Raw genomic sequence first — 12,543 nt, forward strand, 5'->3', positions numbered from 1 at the left:
GAGCAGCGAATTTCTACTTAACCACCTGCTATCATGAGAGACATCAGGGCTGCATCTTTTGAGCCCAGTACTGAGCCTGAAAAGCATTTCCAACCCCACTTACAAGTGAAACTTGCTAAAATGTGCCTAGCTGCTCTTCACTGAAAAGCTTGTTTCTGCATACATTTTTGGCATACGTTTGCTCCTGCTGGGTCAGCCGAGCAGCAAATTTCTACTTAACCACCTGCTATCATGAGAAACATCAGGGCTGCATCTTTTGAGCCCAGTACTGAGCCTGAAAAGCGTTTCCAACCCCACTTACAAGTGAAACTTGCTAAAATGTGCCTGGCTGCTCTTCACTGAAAAGCTAGGTTCTGCATACATTTTTGGCATACGTTTGCTCCTGCTGGGTCAGCCGAGCAGCGAATTTCTACTTAACCACCTGCTATCATGAGAGAGATCGGGGCTGCATCTTTTGAGCCCAGTACTGAGCCTGAAAAGCGTTTCCAACCCCACTTACAAGTGAAACTTGCTCAAATGTGCCTGGCTGCTCTTCACTGAAAAGCTTGGTTCTGCATACATTTTTAGCATACGTTTGCTCCTGCTGGGTCAGCCGAGCAGCGAATTTCTACTTAACCACCTGCTATCATGAGAGACATCAGGGCTGCATCTTTTGAGCCCAGTACTGAGCCTGAAAAGCGTTTCCAACCCCACTTACAAGTGAAACGTGCTAAAATGTGCCTGGCTGCTCTTCACTGAAAAGCTTGGTTCTGCATACATTTTTAGCATACGTTTGCTCCTGCTGGGTCAGCCGAGCAGCACATTTCTACTTAACCACCTGCTATCATGAGAGCCATCAGGGCTGCATCTTTTGAGCCCAGTACTGAGCCTGAAAAGCGTTTCCAACCCCACCAACAAGTGAAACTTGCTAAAATATGCCTAGCTGCTCTTCACTGAAATGCTTGGTTCTGCATACATTTTTAGCATACGTTTGCTCCTGCTGGGTCAGCCGAGCAGCAAATTTCTACTTAACCACCTGCTATCATGAGAGAGATCAGGGCTGCATCTTTTGAGCCCAGTACTGAGCCTGAAAAGCGTTTCCAACCCCACTTACAAGTGAAACTTGCTAAAATGTGCCTGGCTGCTCTTCACTGAAAAGCTTGATTCTGCATACATTTTTAGCATACGTTTGCTCCTGCTGGGTCAGCCGAGCAGCAAATTTCTACTTAGCCACCTGCTATCATGAGAGAGATCAGGGCTGCATCTTTTGAGCCCAGTACTGAGCCTGAAAAGCGTTTCCAACCCCACTTACAAGTGAAACGTGCTAAAATGTGCCTGGCTGCTCTTCACTGAAAAGCTTGGTTCTGCATACATTTTTAGCATACGTTTGCTCCTGCTGGGTCAGCCGAGCAGCACATTTCTACTTAACCACCTGCTATCATGAGAGCCATCAGGGCTGCATCTTTTGAGCCCAGTACTGAGCCTGAAAAGCGTTTCCAACCCCACCAACAAGTGAAACTTGCTAAAATATGCCTAGCTGCTCTTCACTGAAATGCTTGGTTCTGCATACATTTTTAGCATACGTTTGCTCCTGCTGGGTCAGCCGAGCAGCAAATTTCTACTTAACCACCTGCTATCATGAGAGACATCAGGGCTGCATATTTCGAGCCCAGTACTGAGCCTGAAAAGCGTTTCCAACCCCACTTACAAGTGAAACTTGCTAAAATGTGCCTGGCTGCTCTTCACTGAAAAGCTTGGTTCTGCATACATTTTTAGCATACGTTTGCTCCTGCTGGGTCAGCCGAGCACCAAATTTCTACTTAACCACCTGCTATCATGAGAGACATCAGGGCTGCATCTTTTGAGCCCAGTACTGAGCCTGAAAGCGTTTCCCAACCCACTTACAAGTGAAACTTGCTAAAATGTGCCTAGCTGCTCTTCACTGAAAAGCTTGTTTCTGCATACATTTTTGGCATATGTTTGCTCCTGCTGGGTCAGCCGAGCAGCGAATTTCTACTTAACCACCTGCTATCAAGCGAGACATCAGGGCTGCATCTTTTGAGCCCAGTACTGAGCCTGAAAAGCATTTCCAACCCCACTTACAAGTGAAACTTGCTAAAATGTGCCTAGCTGCTCTTCACTGAAAAGCTTGTTTCTGCATACATTTTTGGCATACGTTTGCTCCTGCTGGGTCAGCCGAGCAGCGAATTTCTACTTAACCACCTGCTATCATGAGAGACATCAGGTCTGCATCTTTTGAGCCCAGTACTGAGCCTGAAAAGCATTTCCAACCCCACTTACAAGTGAAACTTGCTAAAATGTGCCTAGCTGCTCTTCACTGAAAAGCTTGTTTCTGCATACATTTTTGGCATATGTTTGCTCCTGCTGGGTCAGCCGAGCAGCGAATTTCTACTTAACCACCTGCTATCAAGCGAGACATCAGGGCTGCATCTTTTGAGCCCAGTACTGAGCCTGAAAAGCATTTCCAACCCCACTTACAAGTGAAACTTGCTAAAATGTGCCTAGCTGCTCTTCACTGAAAAGCTTGTTTCTGCATACATTTTTGGCATACGTTTGCTCCTGCTGGGTCAGCCGAGCAGCGAATTTCTACTTAACCACCTGCTATCATGAGAGACATCAGGTCTGCATCTTTTGAGCCCAGTACTGAGCCTGAAAAGCGTTTCCAACCCCACTTACAAGTGAAACTTGCTAAAATGTGCCTGGCTGCTCTTCACTGAAAAGCTTGGTTCTGCATACATTTTTAGCATACGTTTGCTCCTGCTGGGTCAGCCGAGCAGCAAATTTCTACTTAACCACCTGCTATCATGAGAGAGATCAGGGCTGCATCTTTTGAGCCCAGTACTGAGCCTGAAAAGAATTTCCAACCCCACTTACAAGTGGAACTTGCTAAAGCTGCTCTTCACTGAATAGCTTGGTTTTGCACACATTTTTAGCACACGTTTGCTCCTGCTGGGTCAGCCGAGCAGAAAATTTCTACTTAACCACCTGCTATCATGAGAGACATCAGGGCTGCATCTTTTGAGCCCAGTACTTAGCGTGAAAAGCGTTTCCAACCCCACTTACAAGTGAAACTTGCTAAAATGTGCCTGGCTGCTCTTCACTGAAAAGCTTGGTTCTGCATACATTTTTAGCATACGTTTGCTCCTGGTGGGTCAGCCGAGCAGCAAATTTCTACTTAGCCACCTGCTATCATGAGAGACATCAGGGCTGCATCTTTTGAGCCCAGTACTGAGCCTGAAAAGCAATTCCAACCCCACTTACAAGTGAAACGTGCTAAAATGTGCCTGGCTGCTCTTCACTGAAAAGCTTGGTTCTGCACACATTTTTAGCATACGTTTGCTCCTGCTGGGTCTGCCTAGCAGCAAATTTCTACTTAACCACCTGCTATCATGAGAGACATCAGGGCTGCATCTATTGAGCCCAGTACTGAGCCTGAAAAACATTTCCAACCCCACTTACAAGTGAAATCTGCTAAAATGTGCCTGGCTGCTCTTCACTGAAAAGCTTGGTTCTGCATACATTTTTAGCATACGTTTGCTCCTGCTGGGTCAGCCGAGCAGCGAATTTCTACTTAACCACCTGCTATCATGAGAGACATCAGAGCTGCATCTTTTGAGCCCAGTACTAAGCCTGAAAAGCGTTTCCAACCCCACTTACAAGTGAAACTTGCTAAAATGTGCCTCTCTGCTCTTCACTGAAAAGCTGATTCTGCGTACATTTTTGGCATAGGTTTGCTCCTGCTGGGTCAGTCGAGCAGCAAATTTCTACTTAACCACCTGCTATCATGAGAGACATCAGGGCTGCATCTTTTGAGGCCAGTACTGAGCCTGAAAAGCATTTCCAACCCCACTTACAAGTAAAACTTGCTAAAATGTGCCTAGCTGCTCTTCACTGAAAAGCTTGTTTCTGCATACATTTTTGGCATACGTTTGCTCCTGCTGGGTCAGCCGAGCAGCGAATTTCTACTTAACCACCTGCTATCATGAGAGACATCAGGGCTGCATCTTTTGAGCCCAGTACTGAGCCTGAAAAGCATTTCCAACCCCACTTACAAGTGAAACTTGCTAAAATGTGCCTAGCTGCTCTTCACTGAAAAGCTTGTTTCTGCATACATTTTTGGCATACGTTTGCTCCTGCTGGGTCAGCCGAGCAGCAAATTTCTACTTAACCACCTGCTATCATGAGAAACATCAGGGCTGCATCTTTTGAGCCCAGTACTGAGCCTGAAAAGCGTTTCCAACCCCACTTACAAGTGAAACTTGCTAAAATGTGCCTGGCTGCTCTTCACTGAAAAGCTAGGTTCTGCATACATTTTTGGCATACGTTTGCTCCTGCTGGGTCAGCCGAGCAGCGAATTTCTACTTAACCACCTGCTATCATGAGAGAGATCGGGGCTGCATCTTTTGAGCCCAGTACTGAGCCTGAAAAGCGTTTCCAACCCCACTTACAAGTGAAACTTGCTCAAATGTGCCTGGCTGCTCTTCACTGAAAAGCTTGGTTCTGCATACATTTTTAGCATACGTTTGCTCCTGCTGGGTCAGCCGAGCAGCGAATTTCTACTTAACCACCTGCTATCATGAGAGACATCAGGGCTGCATCTTTTGAGCCCAGTACTGAGCCTGAAAAGCGTTTCCAACCCCACTTACAAGTGAAACGTGCTAAAATGTGCCTGGCTGCTCTTCACTGAAAAGCTTGGTTCTGCATACATTTTTAGCATACGTTTGCTCCTGCTGGGTCAGCCGAGCAGCACATTTCTACTTAACCACCTGCTATCATGAGAGCCATCAGGGCTGCATCTTTTGAGCCCAGTACTGAGCCTGAAAAGCGTTTCCAACCCCACCAACAAGTGAAACTTGCTAAAATGTGCCTGGCTGCTCTTCACTGAAATGCTTGGTTCTGCATACATTTTTAGCATACGTTTGCTCCTGCTGGGTCAGCCGAGCAGCAAATTTCTACTTAACCACCTGCTATCATGAGAGACATCAGGGCTGCATCTTTTGAGCCCAGTACTGAGCCTGAAAAGCGTTTCCAACCCCACTTACAAGTGAAACTTGCTAAAATGTGCCTGGCTGCTCTTCACTGAAAAGCTTGGTTCTGCATACATTTTTAGCATACGTTTGCTCCTGCTGGGTCAGCCGAGCACCAAATTTCTACTTAACCACCTGCTATCATGAGAGACATCAGGGCTGCATCTTTTGAGCCCAGTACTGAGCCTGAAAGCGTTTCCCACCCCACTTACAAGTGAAACTTGCTAAAATGTGCCTGGCTGCTCTTCACTGAAAAGCTTGGTTCTGCATACATTTTTAGCATACGTTTGCTCCTGCTGGGTCAGCCGAGCAGCACATTTCTACTTAACCACCTGCTATCATGAGAGCCATCAGGGCTGCATCTTTTGAGCCCAGTACTGAGCCTGAAAAGCGTTTCCAACCCCACCAACAAGTGAAACTTGCTAAAATATGCCTAGCTGCTCTTCACTGAAATGCTTGGTTCTGCATACATTTTTAGCATACGTTTGCTCCTGCTGGGTCAGCCGAGCAGCAAATTTCTACTTAACCACCTGCTATCATGAGAGACATCAGGGCTGCATCTTTTGAGCCCAGTACTGAGCCTGAAAGCGTTTCCCACCCCACTTACAAGTGAAACTTGCTAAAATGTGCCTCTCTGCTCTTCACTGAAAAGCTGATTCTGCATACATTTTTGGCATAGGTTTGCTCCTGCTGGGTCAGCGGAGCAGCAAATTTCTACTTAACCACCTGCTATCATGAGAGAGATCAGGGCTGCATCTTTTGAGCCCAGTACTGAGCCTGAAAAGCGTTTCCAACCCCACTTACAAGTGAAACTTGCTAAAATGTGCCTGGCTGCTCTTCACTGAAAAGCTTGATTCTGCATACATTTTTAGCATACGTTTGCTCCTGCTGGGTCAGCCGAGCAGCAAATTTCTACTTAGCCACCTGCTATCATGAGAGAGATCAGGGCTGCATCTTTTGAGCCCAGTACTGAGCCTGAAAAGCGTTTCCAACCCCACTTACAAGTGAAACGTGCTAAAATGTGCCTGGCTGCTCTTCACTGAAAAGCTTGGTTCTGCATACATTTTTAGCATACGTTTGCTCCTGCTGGGTCAGCCGAGCAGCACATTTCTACTTAACCACCTGCTATCATGAGAGCCATCAGGGCTGCATCTTTTGAGCCCAGTACTGAGCCTGAAAAGCGTTTCCAACCCCACCAACAAGTGAAACTTGCTAAAATATGCCTAGCTGCTCTTCACTGAAATGCTTGGTTCTGCATACATTTTTAGCATACGTTTGCTCCTGCTGGGTCAGCCGAGCAGCAAATTTCTACTTAACCACCTGCTATCATGAGAGACATCAGGGCTGCATCTTTCGAGCCCAGTACTGAGCCTGAAAAGCGTTTCCAACCCCACTTACAAGTGAAACTTGCTAAAATGTGCCTGGCTGCTCTTCACTGAAAAGCTTGGTTCTGCATACATTTTTAGCATACGTTTGCTCCTGCTGGGTCAGCCGAGCACCAAATTTCTACTTAACCACCTGCTATCATGAGAGACATCAGGGCTGCATCTTTTGAGCCCAGTACTGAGCCTGAAAGCGTTTCCCACCCCACTTACAAGTGAAACTTGCTAAAATGTGCCTAGCTGCTCTTCACTGAAAAGCTTGTTTCTGCATACATTTTTGGCATATGTTTGCTCCTGCTGGGTCAGCCGAGCAGCGAATTTCTACTTAACCACCTGCTATCAAGCGAGACATCAGGGCTGCATCTTTTGAGCCCAGTACTGAGCCTGAAAAGCATTTCCAACCCCACTTACAAGTGAAACTTGCTAAAATGTGCCTAGCTGCTCTTCACTGAAAAGCTTGTTTCTGCATACATTTTTGGCATACGTTTGCTCCTGCTGGGTCAGCCGAGCAGCGAATTTCTACTTAACCACCTGCTATCATGAGAGACATCAGGTCTGCATCTTTTGAGCCCAGTACTGAGCCTGAAAAGCATTTCCAACCCCACTTACAAGTGAAACTTGCTAAAATGTGCCTAGCTGCTCTTCACTGAAAAGCTTGTTTCTGCATACATTTTTGGCATATGTTTGCTCCTGCTGGGTCAGCCGAGCAGCGAATTTCTACTTAACCACCTGCTATCAAGCGAGACATCAGGGCTGCATCTTTTGAGCCCAGTACTGAGCCTGAAAAGCATTTCCAACCCCACTTACAAGTGAAACTTGCTAAAATGTGCCTAGCTGCTCTTCACTGAAAAGCTTGTTTCTGCATACATTTTTGGCATACGTTTGCTCCTGCTGGGTCAGCCGAGCAGCGAATTTCTACTTAACCACCTGCTATCATGAGAGACATCAGGTCTGCATCTTTTGAGCCCAGTACTGAGCCTGAAAAGCGTTTCCAACCCCACTTACAAGTGAAACTTGCTAAAATGTGCCTGGCTGCTCTTCACTGAAAAGCTTGGTTCTGCATACATTTTTAGCATACGTTTGCTCCTGCTGGGTCAGCCGAGCAGCAAATTTCTACTTAACCACCTGCTATCATGAGAGAGATCAGGGCTGCATCTTTTGAGCCCAGTACTGAGCCTGAAAAGAATTTCCAACCCCACTTACAAGTGGAACTTGCTAAAGCTGCTCTTCACTGAATAGCTTGGTTTTGCACACATTTTTAGCATACGTTTGCTCCTGCTGGGTCAGCCGAGCAGAAAATTTCTACTTAACCACCTGCTATCATGAGAGACATCAGGGCTGCATCTTTTGAGCCCAGTACTTAGCGTGAAAAGCGTTTCCAACCCCACTTACAAGTGAAACTTGCTAAAATGTGCCTGGCTGCTCTTCACTGAAAAGCTTGGTTCTGCATACATTTTTAGCATATGTTTGCTCCTGGTGGGTCAGCCGAGCAGCAAATTTCTACTTAGCCACCTGCTATCATGAGAGACATCAGGGCTGCATCTTTTGAGCCCAGTACTGAGCCTGAAAAGCAATTCCAACCCCACTTACAAGTGAAACGTGCTAAAATGTGCCTGGCTGCTCTTCACTGAAAAGCTTGGTTCTGCACACATTTTTAGCATACGTTTGCTCCTGCTGGGTCTGCCTAGCAGCAAATTTCTACTTAACCACCTGCTATCATGAGAGACATCAGGGCTGCATCTATTGAGCCCAGTACTGAGCCTGAAAAACATTTCCAACCCCACTTACAAGTGAAATCTGCTAAAATGTGCCTGGCTGCTCTTCACTGAAAAGCTTGGTTCTGCATACATTTTTAGCATACGTTTGCTCCTGCTGGGTCAGCCGAGCAGCGAATTTCTACTTAACCACCTGCTATCATGAGAGACATCAGAGCTGCATCTTTTGAGCCCAGTACTAAGCCTGAAAAGCGTTTCCAACCCCACTTACAAGTGAAACTTGCTAAAATGTGCCTCTCTGCTCTTCACTGAAAAGCTGATTCTGCGTACATTTTTGGCATAGGTTTGCTCCTGCTGGGTCAGTCGAGCAGCAAATTTCTACTTAACCACCTGCTATCATGAGAGACATCAGGGCTGCATCTTTTGAGGCCAGTACTGAGCCTGAAAAGCATTTCCAACCCCACTTACAAGTAAAACTTGCTAAAATGTGCCTAGCTGCTCTTCACTGAAAAGCTTGTTTCTGCATACATTTTTGGCATACGTTTGCTCCTGCTGGGTCAGCCGAGCAGCGAATTTCTACTTAACCACCTGCTATCATGAGAGACATCAGGGCTGCATCTTTTGAGCCCAGTACTGAGCCTGAAAAGCATTTCCAACCCCACTTACAAGTGAAACTTGCTAAAATGTGCCTAGCTGCTCTTCACTGAAAAGCTTGTTTCTGCATACATTTTTGGCATACGTTTGCTCCTGCTGGGTCAGCCGAGCAGCAAATTTCTACTTAACCACCTGCTATCATGAGAAACATCAGGGCTGCATCTTTTGAGCCCAGTACTGAGCCTGAAAAGCGTTTCCAACCCCACTTACAAGTGAAACTTGCTAAAATGTGCCTGGCTGCTCTTCACTGAAAAGCTAGGTTCTGCATACATTTTTGGCATACGTTTGCTCCTGCTGGGTCAGCCGAGCAGCGAATTTCTACTTAACCACCTGCTATCATGAGAGAGATCGGGGCTGCATCTTTTGAGCCCAGTACTGAGCCTGAAAAGCGTTTCCAACCCCACTTACAAGTGAAACTTGCTCAAATGTGCCTGGCTGCTCTTCACTGAAAAGCTTGGTTCTGCATACATTTTTAGCATACGTTTGCTCCTGCTGGGTCAGCCGAGCAGCGAATTTCTACTTAACCACCTGCTATCATGAGAGACATCAGGGCTGCATCTTTTGAGCCCAGTACTGAGCCTGAAAAGCGTTTCCAACCCCACTTACAAGTGAAACGTGCTAAAATGTGCCTGGCTGCTCTTCACTGAAAAGCTTGGTTCTGCATACATTTTTAGCATACGTTTGCTCCTGCTGGGTCAGCCGAGCAGCACATTTCTACTTAACCACCTGCTATCATGAGAGCCATCAGGGCTGCATCTTTTGAGCCCAGTACTGAGCCTGAAAAGCGTTTCCAACCCCACCAACAAGTGAAACTTGCTAAAATGTGCCTGGCTGCTCTTCACTGAAATGCTTGGTTCTGCATACATTTTTAGCATACGTTTGCTCCTGCTGGGTCAGCCGAGCAGCAAATTTCTACTTAACCACCTGCTATCATGAGAGACATCAGGGCTGCATCTTTCGAGCCCAGTACTGAGCCTGAAAAGCGTTTCCAACCCCACTTACAAGTGAAACTTGCTAAAATGTGCCTGGCTGCTCTTCACTAAAAAACTTGGTTCTGCATACATTTTTAGCATACGTTTGCTCCTGCTGGGTCAGCCGAGCACCAAATTTCTACTTAACCACCTGCTATCATGAGAGACATCAGGGCTGCATCTTTTGAGCCCAGTACTGAGCCTGAAAGCGTTTCCCACCCCACTTACAAGTGAAACTTGCTAAAATGTGCCTGGCTGCTCTTCACTGAAAAGCTTGGTTCTGCATACATTTTTAGCATACGTTTGCTCCTGCTGGGTCAGCCGAGCAGCACATTTCTACTTAACCACCTGCTATCATGAGAGCCATCAGGGCTGCATCTTTTGAGCCCAGTACTGAGCCTGAAAAGCGTTTCCAACCCCACCAACAAGTGAAACTTGCTAAAATATGCCTAGCTGCTCTTCACTGAAATGCTTGGTTCTGCATACATTTTTAGCATACGTTTGCTCCTGCTGGGTCAGCCGAGCAGCAAATTTCTACTTAACCACCTGCTATCATGAGAGACATCAGGGCTGCATCTTTTGAGCCCAGTACTGAGCCTGAAAGCGTTTCCCACCCCACTTACAAGTGAAACTTGCTAAAATGTGCCTCTCTGCTCTTCACTGAAAAGCTGATTCTGCATACATTTTTGGCATAGGTTTGCTCCTGCTGGGTCAGCGGAGCAGCAAATTTCTACTTAACCACCTGCTATCATGAGAGACATCAGGGCTGCATCTTTTGAGGCCAGTACTGAGCCTGAAAAGCATTTCCAACCCCACTTACAAGTGAAACTTGCTAAAATGTGCCTAGCTGCTCTTCACTGAAAAGCTTGTTTCTGCATACATTTTTGGCATATGTTTGCTCCTGCTGGGTCAGCCGAGCAGCGAATTTCTACTTAACCACCTGCTATCAAGCGAGACATCAGGGCTGCATCTTTTGAGCCCAGTACTGAGCCTGAAAAGCATTTCCAACCCCACTTACAAGTGAAACTTGCTAAAATGTGCCTAGCTGCTCTTCACTGAAAAGCTTGTTTCTGCATACATTTTTGGCATACGTTTGCTCCTGCTGGGTCAGCCGAGCAGCGAATTTCTACTTAACCACCTGCTATCATGAGAGACATCAGGTCTGCATCTTTTGAGCCCAGTACTGAGCCTGAAAAGCGTTTCCAACCCCACTTACAAGTGAAACTTGCTAAAATGTGCCTGGCTGCTCTTCACTGAAAAGCTTGGTTCTGCATACATTTTTAGCATACGTTTGCTCCTGCTGGGTCAGCCGAGCAGCAAATTTCTACTTAACCACCTGCTATCATGAGAGAGATCAGGGCTGCATCTTTTGAGCCCAGTACTGAGCCTGAAAAGAATTTCCAACCCCACTTACAAGTGGAACTTGCTAAAGCTGCTCTTCACTGAATAGCTTGGTTTTGCACACATTTTTAGCATACGTTTGCTCCTGCTGGGTCAGCCGAGCAGAAAATTTCTACTTAACCACCTGCTATCATGAGAGACATCAGGGCTGCATCTTTTGAGCCCAGTACTTAGCGTGAAAAGCGTTTCCAACCCCACTTACAAGTGAAACTTGCTAAAATGTGCCTGGCTGCTCTTCACTGAAAAGCTTGGTTCTGCACACATTTTTAGCATACGTTTGCTCCTGGTGGGTCAGCCGAGCAGCAAATTTCTACTTAGCCACCTGCTATCATGAGAGACATCAGGGCTGCATCTATTGAGCCCAGTACTGAGCCTGAAAAGCATTTCCAACCCCACTTACAAGTGAAATCTGCTAAAATGTGCCTGGCTGCTCTTCACTGAAAAGCTTGGTTCTGCATACATTTTTAGCATACGTTTGCTCCTGCTGGGTCAGCCGAGCAGCGAATTTCTACTTAACCACCTGCTATCATGAGAGACATCAGAGCTGCATCTTTTGAGCCCAGTACTAAGCCTGAAAAGCGTTTCCAACCCCACTTACAAGTGAAACTTGCTAAAATGTGCCTCTCTGCTCTTCACTGAAAAGCTGATTCTGCGTACATTTTTGGCATAGGTTTGCTCCTGCTGGGTCAGTCGAGCAGCAAATTTCTACTTAACCACCTGCTATCATGAGAGACATCAGGGCTGCATCTTTTGAGCCCAGTACTGAGCCTGAAAAGCATTTCCAACCCCACTTACAAGTGAAACTTGCTAAAATGTGCCTAGCTGCTCTTCACTGAAAAGCTTGTTTCTGCATACATTTTTGGCATACGTTTGCTCCTGCTGGGTCAGCCGAGCAGCAAATTTCTACTTAACCACCTGCTATCATGAGAAACATCAGGGCTGCATCTTTTGAGCCCAGTACTGAGCCTGAAAAGCGTTTCCAACCCCACTTACAAGTGAAACTTGCTAAAATGTGCCTGGCTGCTCTTCACTGAAAAGCTAGGTTCTGCATACATTTTTGGCATACGTTTGCTCCTGCTGGGTCAGCCGAGCAGCGAATTTCTACTTAACCACCTGCTATCATGAGAGAGATCGGGGCTGCATCTTTTGAGCCCAGTACTGAGCCTGAAAAGCGTTTCCAACCCCACTTACAAGTGAAACTTGCTCAAATGTGCCTGGCTGCTCTTCACTGAAAAGCTTGGTTCTGCATACATTTTTAGCATACGTTTGCTCCTGCTGGGTCAGCCGAGCAGCGAATTTCTACTTAACCACCTGCTATCATGAGAGACATCAGGGCTGCATCTTTTGAGCCCAGTACTGAGCCTGAAAAGCATTTCCAACCCCACTTACAAGT

Source organism: Lissotriton helveticus, chromosome 5_1, assembly GCF_964261635.1.
Source record: "Lissotriton helveticus chromosome 5_1, aLisHel1.1, whole genome shotgun sequence".
Lineage (NCBI taxonomy): Eukaryota > Metazoa > Chordata > Amphibia > Caudata > Salamandridae > Lissotriton > Lissotriton helveticus.